General features: G+C 49.7%; 1 protein-coding gene and 1 long non-coding RNA gene across 2 annotated transcripts in view; one reads left to right on the top strand and one right to left on the bottom strand.

The window, feature by feature from the left end:
• The window catches only part of PEBP4 (phosphatidylethanolamine-binding protein 4), a 213,847-nt gene that overhangs the window by 36,375 nt on the left and 163,977 nt on the right, over window positions 1-13,495 (top strand). The window lies entirely within an intron of this gene.
• Window positions 3,368-13,355, bottom strand: LOC105510191. Its single transcript, XR_001001535.1, has 4 exons — window positions 13,193-13,355; window positions 10,775-10,852; window positions 4,147-7,396; window positions 3,368-3,715 (listed from the first exon to the last, which is right to left on the bottom strand). It is a non-coding gene; the product is annotated as an uncharacterized LOC105510191 (long non-coding RNA).

Raw genomic sequence — 13,495 nt, 5'->3', positions numbered from 1 at the left:
GGGAAGTGAGGATGTGGGAGACAGCAGGCGAGGTAGGACAGAGGGCAGAAGGAGCCTGGCTCCATGGCTTCCACCCCACCTTCTTCCCTGGCCTCTTCCTATGTGTAAGCCACTTATACTTTCTTTGCCTCAGCTGCCATGTAACTATTCATTCATTCATTCATCTGGCAAGTGCATACTGAAGAAATATATAACACAGCTGACTTTTGTTGGACATCTGGTAATTTGTCAAGGTCATTATGCTGCATATGTTATCCTATTTAATAAGATGGGAAGGGCCAGGAGTGGTGGCTTACACCTGTAATCTCAGCACTTTGGGAGGCTGAGGCGGGCAGATCATGAGGCCAGGGGTTCAAGACCAGCCTGGCCAACATGGTGAAACCCCATCTCTACTAAAGATACAAAAAATTAGCTGGATGTGGTGGTGCAGGCCTGTAATCTCAGCTACTCAGGAGGCTGAGGCAGGAGAATCGCTTGAACCCGGGGAGGCAGAGGTTGCAGTGAGCTGAGATTGCTCCATTGCATTCCAGCCTGGGTGACAGGGTGAGACCCTGTCTCAAAAAAAAAAAGAAAAAAAAAAAAAAAGAGAAGATATTGAGGAAAGAACTTTATTCCCAAGTTAGTAGTGAGGTTCAAGAAGGTAAAGTAACTTGCCTAAGATCAAGCATGCTTGCCAGTAAATGTCAGGATTCAAACCCATGTTGTCTTATTTCAAACTCTGTCCACCACACTGCCCTGCTACCTGCCACCTGCCAGGCGGCCTCCGAACATAGTGACCTGTAGACACTTTCTGTCTGGTGGACAACACAGTATGATGTGGCAAGTGCCACTACAAAGGTGTGCCCCACAGTGCTACTGGGGCACAGAGAGGGGAAGCTGGGAGTTTGAAAGATAGGGCTAATAATACCTTCCCCATGTAAACAATGGAGAATGCACCAGATTTCACCTTGGGGTCTTTCCAGCTCTGAAATTTGTAAGTCTATGACTTGAGGTTGCTTATTGACATAAAGTTCCTAAAATTCGAGAGAACTGCTGCCCAAAGTGAGGTCCATGGACCAGCAGCATCGGTATTCCCTGGCCACTTGTTAGAGATGTGCCACTGCAGGCCCCATCCAGACCTACTGAACTGATGTCTGTATCTTAGTGAAAGTCCCAGACTCTTGAGTGTTCATTACTGCAGTTTCTCTCCTGGATGTTCTCTTGCCTTTCACCTTCAGCCCCTGGATTTCCTGGAGCACAATCGTTGCTGGGTCCCCAGGGGAGGAAGCTACCTCTTCTCCATCACCTATCTCCTTCCAGGGCCCTCCGTCTCTGTGCCTGTTGAGAGTGGCAAGTACTGGCTCATGTTCTCCTCACTCCTATGAAGGAGTGTGAGGTCTTCCAGGTAACATCTGGTGGTGCTCAGCGGCTTGCTCAGAAACCTCAATATCGCTTGGCTCAACCAAAAATAAATTGGAAAAGAAAATTGAACATTGCATCAATTTGGAGCAAGTTTATAAATTCTGCAGCTAAGCAATACCAATAGAAAATGATAGATGGTCACAGGGCATCCCTGCAGTGATGTATAGTCACATTAGCTGAAATACCGTATTACATGATTCTGCTTTATTACCAGTGTTGGTGGCAGACAGAAAAACAGATTACACTTGAGTTCAAATCGATAGGAACTTTATTTACCGGCCTTTTAAAAACATATTTCTGCACTTTATAAAAACATACGGTAGATGCTATTGATAGAGTTTGTCTGCTTCTTAAAAAGCAATTTGCCCAAAACGAGGCTTTTAAGCTGTAATTTATGGCATTACCTTTTACCTCCTTTAAGGGTTCTGTTTGCCTGGCTGTGCTTTGACGACTTCCTTAGACTTCTCTTGCCTTTAATTTTTCTCTCCCATTTACCATCTCCCTAAACTCTGAGCTCCCCGGAGCCTTAGAGCAGAAAGGAGAACAGGGTAGCATCTTCCGATGGAGACTGGGGTCTCTTCGCAAAGCTCAGCTTCCACCATCCTCTTCTCAGCCCCTGCATTGTTCTGGATTTTGAGGGCACTCAGATGGCCCAGCCTCTGCCTCCTGCTGTTTCTCACTCCCATGGTCTTCTTTTCCTCTTTTTCTCAGCTCCAAAATGGAGCTCGTCTCCCACTCCCGAGCTCTTATTTCAACAAATCCTGTGTGGTAGGAAAATTATCCCCATTTTATAACTGTGCAAACTCAGGCTCTCAGAAGTCAAACCCAGGTCTTTTGACTCCAAATCAAATCAAGTCGTTTTCGAGGGTTGAAGATTGTGGCCGGCAGTAAGCCTGGTGCTATAGGAATGCAGAGAGTTTATAATCCACTTGAGAAAGATAAAATGAACATACTTTTGAATAAACTACTTCTCAGTGGTTAAATCACATAGTGACTGAGCATATGGGAGTTTTACAAAGCCTGGAAGGCTTCCTGGAGGAGTAAGCCTGTGGCCAGGATTAGCCCTGGGTTAGCCAGGAAAGGGGAGAGACGGGAGCTCCCAGAATGCAGAATAAGGTGTAAGAATCCTGAGCCCAGCACTTCCTGACATGGAGTAAGAGAAGGCCTGGTGGCATGCTGGACAGAAGTGAGGAACCAGCCAGCTGGACACAAGGGCCTGGTGGCAGAGGCCCAGAACGCTGAGATTTGATCGGGACAGAAGCAAGGCATTGCAGTTTTCTGGGCACAGGAATAGCATGAAATTAATGGTTTAGGAAGATGATATCATAGTGATGTGTGAGATCCTGGTTGGAAATCTGGGGACGTAGTACCAGTGCCCCTGAGCAAACCAGTGTGGTCCAGCCCAGGAGGGCTCCAGGAGCCTGGCCAGAGACAGGCAGAAGCCATGGCCACCTCACTTACAAGCCCCACCCTCATAGCAGGGGCCAAGACTGAGGGTTCTCCTGTGGCCGGTCCTTTTAGAACTGGATGGGTTGGGGCCAGGCACGGTGGCTCACGCCTGTAATCCCAACACTTTGGGAGGCTGAGGCAGGCAGATCACCTGAGGTCAGGAGTTCAAAACCAGCCTGGCAAACATGCTGAAACCCCATCTCTACTAAAAATACAAAAATTAGCTGGGCTTAGTGGCATGTGCCTGTAATTCCAGCTACTCAGAAAGCTGAGGTAGGAGAATTGCTCGAACCTGGGAGGTGGAGGTTGCGGTGAACTGAGATCACATCACTGCACTCCAGCCTGGGCAACAGAGCGAGACTGTCAAAAAAAAAAAAAAAAAAGAAGAAGTGGGTGGGTTGGCCAAACATCTAGGTTGGTCCTGCATCCGAAAAGTTATGTCCTAAAGAAGATGTGTGGAGTCCCCTGCAGGCCACCACAGGGAAGACAATTAACTGGAAATAAATAGAAAGCAATTAAAATGAGAGCACTCACTCCCCTTTTATTGTCATTGTTGTTGTTATTAAATTATTTTGAGTTAGCAGGTGTACAGATAAGGGTCACAGTGAAAAGCTAACCTCCTCCCACTCAGTTATCTACCGAAGCAGCTCCTGTTCCCAGCGTGTGTGCGCGCGCACATGCATTTGTCTTCTCCAGAGACACTTCAGAGGGTTTCTTTTTAAAGAGAATAAACTAAAAAGCGCTAGAGAAAATCATAAAACTTCATTTGGTAAATACGTTCTTTGAGATGCTCTTGCTCTGTCACCAAGGCTGGCAAATGCGATCATGACTCACCGCAGCCTCGACCTCCTGGGCTCAAGTGATCCTCCTGCCTCAGCCTCTCTAGTGGCTGGGACTACAGGCGCATACCACCACACACAGCTAATGTTTAAAGGTTTTATAGAGATGGAGTTTTTCCATGTTGCCCAGGCTGGTCTCAAACTCCTGGGCTCAAGCGATCTTCCCACATTGGCCTTCTAAAGTGCTGGGATTACAGGCATGGACCACCACCCCATCTTATTTGCTAAATATTATAAAAATATGCTAGGAGTGGCTGGGCGTGGTGGCTCAAGCCTGTAATCCCAGCACTTTGGGAGGCCGAGGTGGGCGGATCACCTGAGGACAGGAGTTTGAGACCAGTCTGGCCAACATGGTGAAACCCCATCTCTACTAAAATTACAAAAATTAGCTGGGCGTGGTGGCGGGCACCTGTAATCCCAGCTACTCAGGAGGCTGAGGCAGGAGAATCGCTTGAACCCGGGAGGTGCAGGTTGTAGTGAGCTGAGATCGCTCCATTGTACTCCACCTAAGCAACAAGAACGAAACTCTGTCTCAAAAAAATATTATATGTATAGAAATACACAGACACACACACACACTAGGAGTGTCCTCAAGGCCCAGTAACTTAGGAGGATTAAAAAAAATTAAATACAAGTGATAAGGAGAAAAATAAGGAGAGATGAGTCACAATTAGACTAACAGTCCCACCCCCTCCCCTACGTCCCGCAACTTCACTTTCTGACTTGAGCAGTGCCTCGCCCCACCCTGGGGTGATCCCTGGGCCTCCTCAAATCCCTCCGACCTTACCCAGGAGACCCCTGCCACAGTAGACAGTGCTGCTAACTGCTCCCTCAACCACCCACCTCTGCCCCTAACTGAGAACTCTCCACCTTCTGGGCAATGTGCCCAGTGCCAGCTGCCAGCCAGGTGGGCCACCCCATCTCAGGTCCCTGTCACTGTCCCTGTTGCTGCCGTGTGAGGAGTGGGGGCATGCCATGTGCACCAGAGCTGTCAGTGCACCTGCTGGGCCACTGCTCTGGGGCAGCAGGCTGTTTGGGGGCTACAGCCTTACCCCGAAGGGCTGCAAATGGCAGGGTACTGCATGGCTCCAAATTGAAGGAGGTTACACCTCTCCCTGCCTCTGCACGCCGGCCTTGACCTGGACTTGACATGTGCTGAATGCTTTATATACGATTCCATTTAACCCACGCCTGCATGAGACAGGCATTGTTTTCAGCTGCATTTTAAAGATAAGAAAGTCTAGACTGGGGAATTTAAGAAGCTCTCAAGGTCCCACAGCTGCTAACTGACAAGACGATGGGATGTATCACATGCTGCCGGGTCAGATTCAACAGCTGTGAGCTGTGTTGAATTTCCTCTTGACCAATGTGGATGGAAGAGTTGCCTTTTGCCTCTTCCAGAAATGTGCCGTGTTTCTGAACTCCATGGTTGGTGGCCGCTTCCGATCACTTCTGTCTTGCCTGTCTGTAAAGTGCAGAAATAGACCCTGAACGCCTGTGGGAAGAAACGCTTACTCATTTGACAGTCCTAGCGCCGAACAGATAGTTATTCTGGAGCAGGGAGTCAGTATTTGTCTAGTAAGGGTTTCATTGTTGAAGAAATGATTGATGAGTGAGCAAGTGAGTGAATAAATGAATCAACAGGTGAGTACGACTTCCCTCCTTAACCTGTAATTCCTTGTTAGTCACAGGAGAGAAGTGAGCCTGTCTCCTGCAAAAGGATGCATAAGTCAACCCTGCAGGCAGTCTGTGACTATGAAGCCAGGAGGCCGGTTCTTGGAGTAGCCTGTAAGCTGGTACAAAAGCAATTCCCAAACTCAGGTGTTCCCTTACTCTTGCACACAGACGGTGTGCCTGGGACACAGAGCTGGCTTCCCAAGAGGACCCAGTGAATGCCCACGAGGCATATTCATCTGTATGCATATAAGTCCTGACTTCTTTCAGAAGTTCACTGCAGACCTTGGGCAGAGTAGCTTCACTAGCAACGGTGCTGAGGAAGCCAGGAAGTGGAGATGATGTCCATAGACTGTCTCCTGTGTCCATCTAAGCTGGACATCTTCTGAGGCTTTTTCACACCGAAACTGAAGAGCACAGCTCCTTTGCTTCAGGCAGAAGGGAGTGCCAGCTCCCTCACAGACTCCGGAGGACTCACGGTTGCGTCGTGTGCCTGGTGCTGGGGACCAGCAGCAGGTGTAACCCAGCTTGGCAGTCATAGCAGGGAAAGGCCAGTGCCAGCCTGCTTCTTGAGCTTGGTCGTGGAGGGAAAGGGCGGGTGCTGGAGTCAGCCAGACCTGGGCTTGAATTCTGGGTCAGCCCTGTACTATCTGTGTGACTCTGAGCAAGTCATCTAACCTCCTGAGCCTCAGTTTCTTCAGGCATAAAAGGAGGAAATAATAAGAGAAACCATCTCATGAATGTTGGAGAATTTAGATGAGATGATTTATGCGAATTCCTCGGCATTCATAAGCTTTCAATAAACAAGAGCTCTCTTTGTGAACTGGCATCAAGCAAGGACAGTGTCCATCTCCTGGGGCCGGGTAATACTCATTTTCAGTCTTATCATAGTCTTTCCTGAATGCACCACTGGGTCAAAAAGATTCTCTTCTTACTGCCTACAGGTGTCCACTTCATTTGGGGAGAGTGCAGTGAACTCTGTTAGATGTAAGCAGATAGTTATCTCACAGTAAGGGCTGCTGTGATTCAGGATGGAGATAACACCACAGGGTGAGGCTTTCTGCAAGAGGTGAGCTTGGCCATACTTTGAAGGATGGGCAGGACTTGAATGAGCAGAGATTAAAGGAGAAAGCTTTTTCAGGTGAGATGAAGGGAATAAGACAGATCCCAGACTGGGAGGCAAACATTCAAATTGGAGGATGCAGTGAAATTAAGGAGAGGACATTGGGAGAAGAGAGAGAGGATGTCAATTGAACTTATCAGATGAAGGCTGGAGACAAGGAAGCAAATGCTCAGGGGGGATCAAAGGAAGTCAGAAAGCAACCCAGGCTGGGGGAAATGGCCCTTTGTCAAGGGTGTGGATGCTGCCTTTGGAAGATGCTGCCTTCTCCCTTTCTGCCTCCTGGTGTTCTCAAGTCATGTGCTGAGTGAGTCTTGTCAACCAGCTCTTCCCTGATTAACTCTCCTCCCGGAACCTTAAGTCATGATCTGCACTTGCTTCTCTGTAATAGCCAGTGAACCCTGCCATCCCACTAGGAGAGGAGAAAGCACATCCTGACATTCTAATAGGCTCAGCAGCGAAGACAGTGCTATCATCGTGGTGGTGACAGCAGGCTCCAAGCCCTGCCAGGTAGTTTTCGCAACTTTCTAGTCTTCCTTGTCTTATTAATTAGGAGAGTCTATCTCACAGATTTGGGGCTATAAATCTCAGATAACAGCTCTTCAACCTTCATAACTGCTTCTAACTAGGTGGTAGAACCAGGTGCATTTCATCTTCATTTTAAAGAGGCCCCTGTGTCTGCCATCTGTGTGGGAGCCCTCTCTGCAGGACAGGATCAAGAGGAGCTGCTGGCGATGTCAGGCAGCGGGACATTTTGTATGTGGCTCTTCACTGGCCTCCAAAATTGCCAACTCTTCAGCCCTTAAGTCAAGATGCATCAACTCCAGCCCCTTTCCTGGCTCCCTTCTCAGACTGGGGGATACATGTCCGGGCATCAGAAGCCTTTGCACTCCAATATAAATATGTGTGAACCCTGGAGTGGAGAATTGGTGAAATCAGCTGATGGTGGAGTTGTACCCCACTCTTTTTGTATCCCCCGCAAATAGTATACAGTAATCAAAATTTAAGCCACCCGAGATGAAATAATTGCTTAACAATCATATAAGACAAAATGATTCAACAAATGACAATGAGGCCCTGTGATATACAGAACAGATGCATTCAGTGTACCATATTATAATGCGCTAATACAAGATTGACAGCACAATAATAGGAGTGAGCAGCAACTCAGCCTATAATTCCAAACCAAATGTGAGGCTGTCCACAGAACTCAAATCCTAGCAGGCTGCAAAATTAGAGGTAACACCACTCAAGGTTCAAGACGACTCATTAGCAGGTTGGCAGAGTGTTTCAGGAGCAAATTTGTCTGTTGAAGGAACTAATTTTGTGCCATCTTCAGCTCAACTTTTTTTTTTTTTTTTAAGTGTGTGGATACAACCTTCTTTGGAGAGGGATGTGGGGGTGGGAGGTTGAGATCTGGCCAGAGCCCCTTGGGGCACAGGGAGGTCAGGTCCCTGGTGTGGATTTTTGAGTGGGTTTGAGTATTGGGAGAGTGATCTGAGTGTGTTAATAGGTGATGCAAAGCAGTGGTGATGTGGCAAACACTATTTAGGTTGATCTCAGCGTGAGAAACTGATGGGACTTTCTGCTGGCTCCTTGGGACTGTTCTCACATCAGAAAGTGTTTGGATCAAGGATATAGTGAAGGATAATTGTGATAAGCGTCCTTCCAGGTCCGAATTTCTGAACCTTTAAACAAGCATCATAATATCTGCTTTGTATAGATGCCCCTATTGTTTTGATGGTGTCTGGGATTTGTTTTAATCAGGTATGGGAAGACATGCAGACACAGAAATGGCTCTCAAGAAGGAGGAAGTTTTATACTCGCAGATCCCTAGAGGCGGGGGGTATGGCTTGCAAGGCCACATGGGGGATGCCCCAGGCTCGGTTGGGAGGCAGAGGGAACCAGGGGAAAACCTGAGTAGGAGTCTTGATCATGGGAGGAACAGGTGGGGTAGGGTGAGCAGGCTTAGGGTTGGCTAGTGTGAATCACTTCAACAGGCTCTGGGTATAAGGACTGTTCCCAGTTGTCTAAACCCTGGGGTGGTTTGGGCAGGTGGATAGTGGCCTGGAGTATAAAAATCTGATAGAAGAGGTGGTTGGTAGTATGGGCACTGGACTGGTTGGTTTTCATAAGCAAATGGTGCTCAGAGGAGTTTACTATCTCTAGGAATTAGCCCTGGGAGGGGCAGTGCCTCCAGGATCAGCGAGGCCCCAAAATGTCAAAGCACAAACATTACAGAATAAAAAGACACAATTAATACCCCTTCATAGTTTCACATCTGCGGCTGCTTTCTTTCCTAGAGCTGTGATCCCTTTTCTGCCAGTTTGAGACCTCCCTCTGTTCATGATCAAAATAGGGCATGGTAGCATCACCATGTGCGCATGACAGAAAGTCATGGTACGTTCTCCACACCACCCCAAATCCTGGATCTGTGAGGTCAAGTGGGAAAAGCACCCACCTCCTTTCAACTGGGACCCCCTGCTGGCTCCTCCCACCTCTGCTGAGTCCACGGCTGCCTGGGTGTGGCCGGCACTGCCTGGGTCACTGGTGCTGATGATGCACGCTTTCCTAGAGTTTGACTAAGATGCCCCATGTCCCCAGTTCTGCCAATAACAGGCTGTGGGCCTTGGCAAGGTTGCTGTGATTTCCTGTGTCCCCATTTCCTTCCCTGAAAAGTGATAGGATGGATCCCAGTTCTAAATGCTTATTTTCTCTGAAAAATTGGGGAAAGGATAGGGAGAAGCAAGAAAAAGGTGAATGAGATGGAGGGCCAGGGGGTTCTCTAGTCTTTACAGAAAACCAGTGACGACCACATGTTGGAGAAGCCTCCCAGGTCTCATTGACAACCCCTTCCTCATCCGCCCCATTGAGCCAAGACGCTCGCAGGGATGGCAGTGATTCAGCGCCTACGAAGTAGCCAGGCTTCCACGCGTGTTCCCTTGTGTAATTCTTACAACAGCCCAAGGACAGAGTCGCCACTCTCAGCACCATTTTACTGCTGGGGAAACTGAGGTGTGGAGAGGTTAAGTCAATAGTCCCCACTTGCTCACGGCCACACAAGTAGTAGTGGAGCCTGGCCTCCCACCGCACAGTTTCATCCCTAATTGCTGTACGCTACTGCCTCCCTCTGTCGCAGGCAGGATCGTCCACCTAGGACGGGATGGCTTGAGTGTGATCCAGGCCGCAACAGAGATTCATCCCAGGAGGAGTTTTTCCAAAGAGGGAGGGTGACCCCCAAAGGAGAAGCGTTGCCCCATGGGGAGAACGCTATTTGGAACTTAAGTGGTTGCCACTAATTTCTTCTTTTAACAAGTATTTTGTGTCTATTAGATAGTTGGCATGGCTCTAGGCACTGGGGACATACAACTGTGAATGAGATGGTCCCAGTCCTGCACTCAGGAAGTTTTCAGCCTGGCGGAGCAGGACAGACACGAGAAAAGTGAACAGATAAATATAGTAGCTGCAGGAAGCCCGAGTCTGAGGGGCTCTGCTGCGTCTGCATTCAGGTCTGCAAGTTGGCCAACCTTGGACACTTGCAAAGGCACAAGTCCTTGTAGGTGATAGGAAGGTCTCAGAAGTCAAAAAAGAGGGTGAGAGGCACCCCAAAATGAGCAACTACCACCCTTAGGCTGGATGGAGAAAGGGAGGATGTGGGGTTTGGAGAGTCCAGAAGCTGGGGCATCCCTGGGGACACTGGAGCCCTGTGGGGCCCCATGCACACAGTCAAGGCCACAGTCACTATTGGATACCAAGAGGGAGAGGTAGGACTATCCCGGCTTCTTCCTCCCTCCTGCCCTTTAATTTCCCACCAATGCCTCTAGATGGCTCAACTCAAACTAAATCTAGAGGACCTGGGAAGCCTGGGAAGTGCAGCCATGGGGGTCAGTCCCCACCCTCCCCCAGGCAGAGCAGAGCAAAGCAGGAAGGGCTATGGGACCTGGCGAGGGCAAGCGGGCCCAGGCCCCAGCCCTGGCCCCATGCTTCCCCTTCTTTGGGGACGGCATCAAGGTCTTGAGGTCTATAGAAACTCCTGGTGGGCAGGAGAACCAGTGGCTTTAAGCAGAGTTTGGGTCTAGGCTGCCCCTGCTAGAGCACCAGTGGCCCCTCCCCACCCTCACTGGTCCACCTGGGCCACTCCACGTCCATCTCTGCATGGCCAAAAGAAGGTTGAAGAATGGGGAGGAAGGTATAGGGAAGGGCAAGTAGGGAGAGCACCTGGCAGGGAGGAGGGCACAGGCAACCTGGAGCTGTCCCCAGAGCCCACATGGACCTGCCACACAGCAGGCACCTGCTCAATGAAGGGATGGAGATCCAGTTCAGGAAGGGCCTTAGCATCAGAAACAAAACACATACACCAACAGCTGCCCTGAAAGAGAAGTCAATGTGAATGTAAAGCAGGTGATTGCTGCCTCAGGAGCAGTTTTGAACAAGTTTTTCCTTTAAAACCCCAGGGCGGCCATCTACAGCCCCCACCTGCATGTTCCTGCTGAAATAATAATATGTCACATTTATAGAGCCCTTTGAGCTTCTCAAAGCAAGTTCTAATGTCATTTGACCCTCACAAAAGCCCTGTGAAGTAAATGGCAGGGACGGTAGTTGAGGTGGCTAAGGTCACATGGGCACCCACTGAAGAGGTGGGGCCTGCTCAGGGCTGATGTCTCGTCTTCTAGCTGAGTCTTTCCCAGACTCGAGTGCCTGTGCTTTGTTACCCCTCCCCATCATCCCCCGCCTTCAGGGTCCTGGCCCCAGGCAGAGCCCCAGGCTGCTCACTCCTCACCATCCCCTTGCTCAGGCCCAACTTTGGGTAGAGCTATTCCCACTTGAAACCAAACTTGGATGCATGTGGCAATCTGCTTTTCAGTCTGAGAGATCAAAAGGAACAATATTTTCAGCTGCAGAGACAACCACCACAACAAAAATGGTGCTTAACACCCTTTTCCCAAATGCAACGTACCCCTCTGTGTGCTGTAGAATCGTACCATATTTTGCCATGAAATAAACACACCAGAAAATTTTTTTCTTCTGTGGAACAGGATGAAGAAATTTTGGTAATTAAAACTCCCATCGATCAACGCTTAGATCTCAGAGATGAGTGCATTGCTTCTGCAGATGTTTGTTGAATCATGCAGTTTTGTTTTCAAGCGTGTGTGTGCCTCAAGGCCTGAAATCACATCTCCCCCAGTGTGAAGCACCCCTGGGCAGGCTCCCTGTCCTCCCCGACCCTTGTGGCATAACGTGGTGAGAATAGCCGGGTGGTAGTCCTGGCTCTGCCTCGAATTCGCTATGTGGGAATGAGCCTGTGATCTAGCCTATCTGGGCCTCAGTTGCTTCTGTAGATTGAAGAGCTGGAATTGGAAAATCTCAAGGTTCTGTCCCTCTTTTGATGTTTCTTGGAGTCAACATTCCTTTTGAGGGTGTTCATCTCTCCTCACTGGCTTGAAATCTCATCTCTGCTACTCACCAATTCATGTGTTCATGAAGCGTTTACTGAGTGCCCTTTTTTGGGCAGGCCCCATTGTGATGCTTGAAAGTACAAGGGTGACTAAGATATAGTTCCTACCTCTGGGGCACTCACGGCCTGGTGGGATAGGCAGCCCAGAAGCAGACATGTCACAATACAATATGTTGAATGCCGTTCTCTCAACATTGAGATCGTGGAGGCCACGCTCTCATTCTGTGACCTCACACACATCAGTTAAACCTCTGTGTCTGGTCTTTATCATCACCTGGGGATGTTTGCTTCCCTTCCTAGCTGAGATCTATTCGCTGTGAGTGGGCTCTGAGAGTAAGATTACGGTAGAGCATAGTAAAGCGTGTCCCGTAGGGAAGGGCTTGTTCTCTCTCTGCCTCAAAAGACATGGAGGAACACAGAGGAGATACCACCGGCCCCATAGCCACACTAAGCTGGGAACAAGAACTATAACTTTTAGCTCATCCCCCTACCCGGTGCTCTGTGATAAGAAACCAGCCCAACATCATTCTGGATGCCCTCTTCCAGCCTCCAGGGTCTGCCCATGGTGGCTTAACTGTGATGACAGTTAAAATGCAAGAATACTTTCAAAAGGAGGGCTATTTTCCCCTCGGCATCCAGCTTGGCCTAGCATTCAGTTTGCTCTCTGTTCCCTGAGCTCCAAGCCTCCTCTCTGATGAAGCCAGGGAATGCACCCCTGTTTGGAGATCCTGTGCTCTGCTGACTTGCTCAGGCTGGCCAGGAGCAAAGAGCCCGAGTGAGCAGCCTAGAGGAAGGAGGTCAGGGGACCCGAACCCAGGGGTGTCAGGCCTGGAGAGGGAAGCCCTCCCCACCTGTCTGCGCTTTGTAATTAGATGTGAGCAGCGGGGTAACTCACAGGCAGCAATCTTGCTCTCTTGGTAAGTCAGGTAAACGGACAGATAGAAAAGTGAGAAAGTGCCACCTGGAAACCCGAGGCCACTGCCACACGGCCGGCCAGGTCCTGCCCCCTCTCAGAGCCCTCTCCCTGAGCATGCACTGACCCTCCACCCTCTCCCACAGAGCCCATGCTGGTCTGACCTGCAGGATGTGTTTTCCATAGAGGCCCCCAAATACCGTCTTACCATGCCAGTCCCCTACTATATTCTCTAACCTTAAATTCCAGGGATTCCGCCCCTCCCTCCCTCCCTCCCTCTCCATGCTCACCCTCCACCCACTTTCTCCCAGGAGCTGCTCCTGTACCTGGAGTAGATTCACCTGCAAACACTCAGCTTGCAGGAACACAGCAGAATGGGGAGTTTCCTTTCCCAGCCAAGCTGAGTTTGGAGGGGGGTGTGGGAGGAGATGGGGAGGGCTGGGGACACAGGTTGAGTCTCTAAAGGAGGACTGCATTGCCTTCTTCCCTGCCTCCTGGTTACAGATGAGAAGGTAATCAACCTCGTGTGTGTGTGTGTGTGTGTGTGTGTGTGCGCGCGCGCGCGTGCGCGTGCAGTGTATGGATGCACAGACGGCCCCTCCATGGTGGGGTGCGGAGCCGTTCTCTCACCCTGCAGCTTTCTG

This window comes from Colobus angolensis, unplaced genomic scaffold (assembly GCF_000951035.1).
Source record: "Colobus angolensis palliatus isolate OR3802 unplaced genomic scaffold, Cang.pa_1.0 Scaffold184, whole genome shotgun sequence".
Taxonomy (NCBI): Eukaryota; Metazoa; Chordata; class Mammalia; order Primates; family Cercopithecidae; genus Colobus; species Colobus angolensis.
This window is presented reverse-complemented; position numbering and strand designations above follow the sequence as displayed.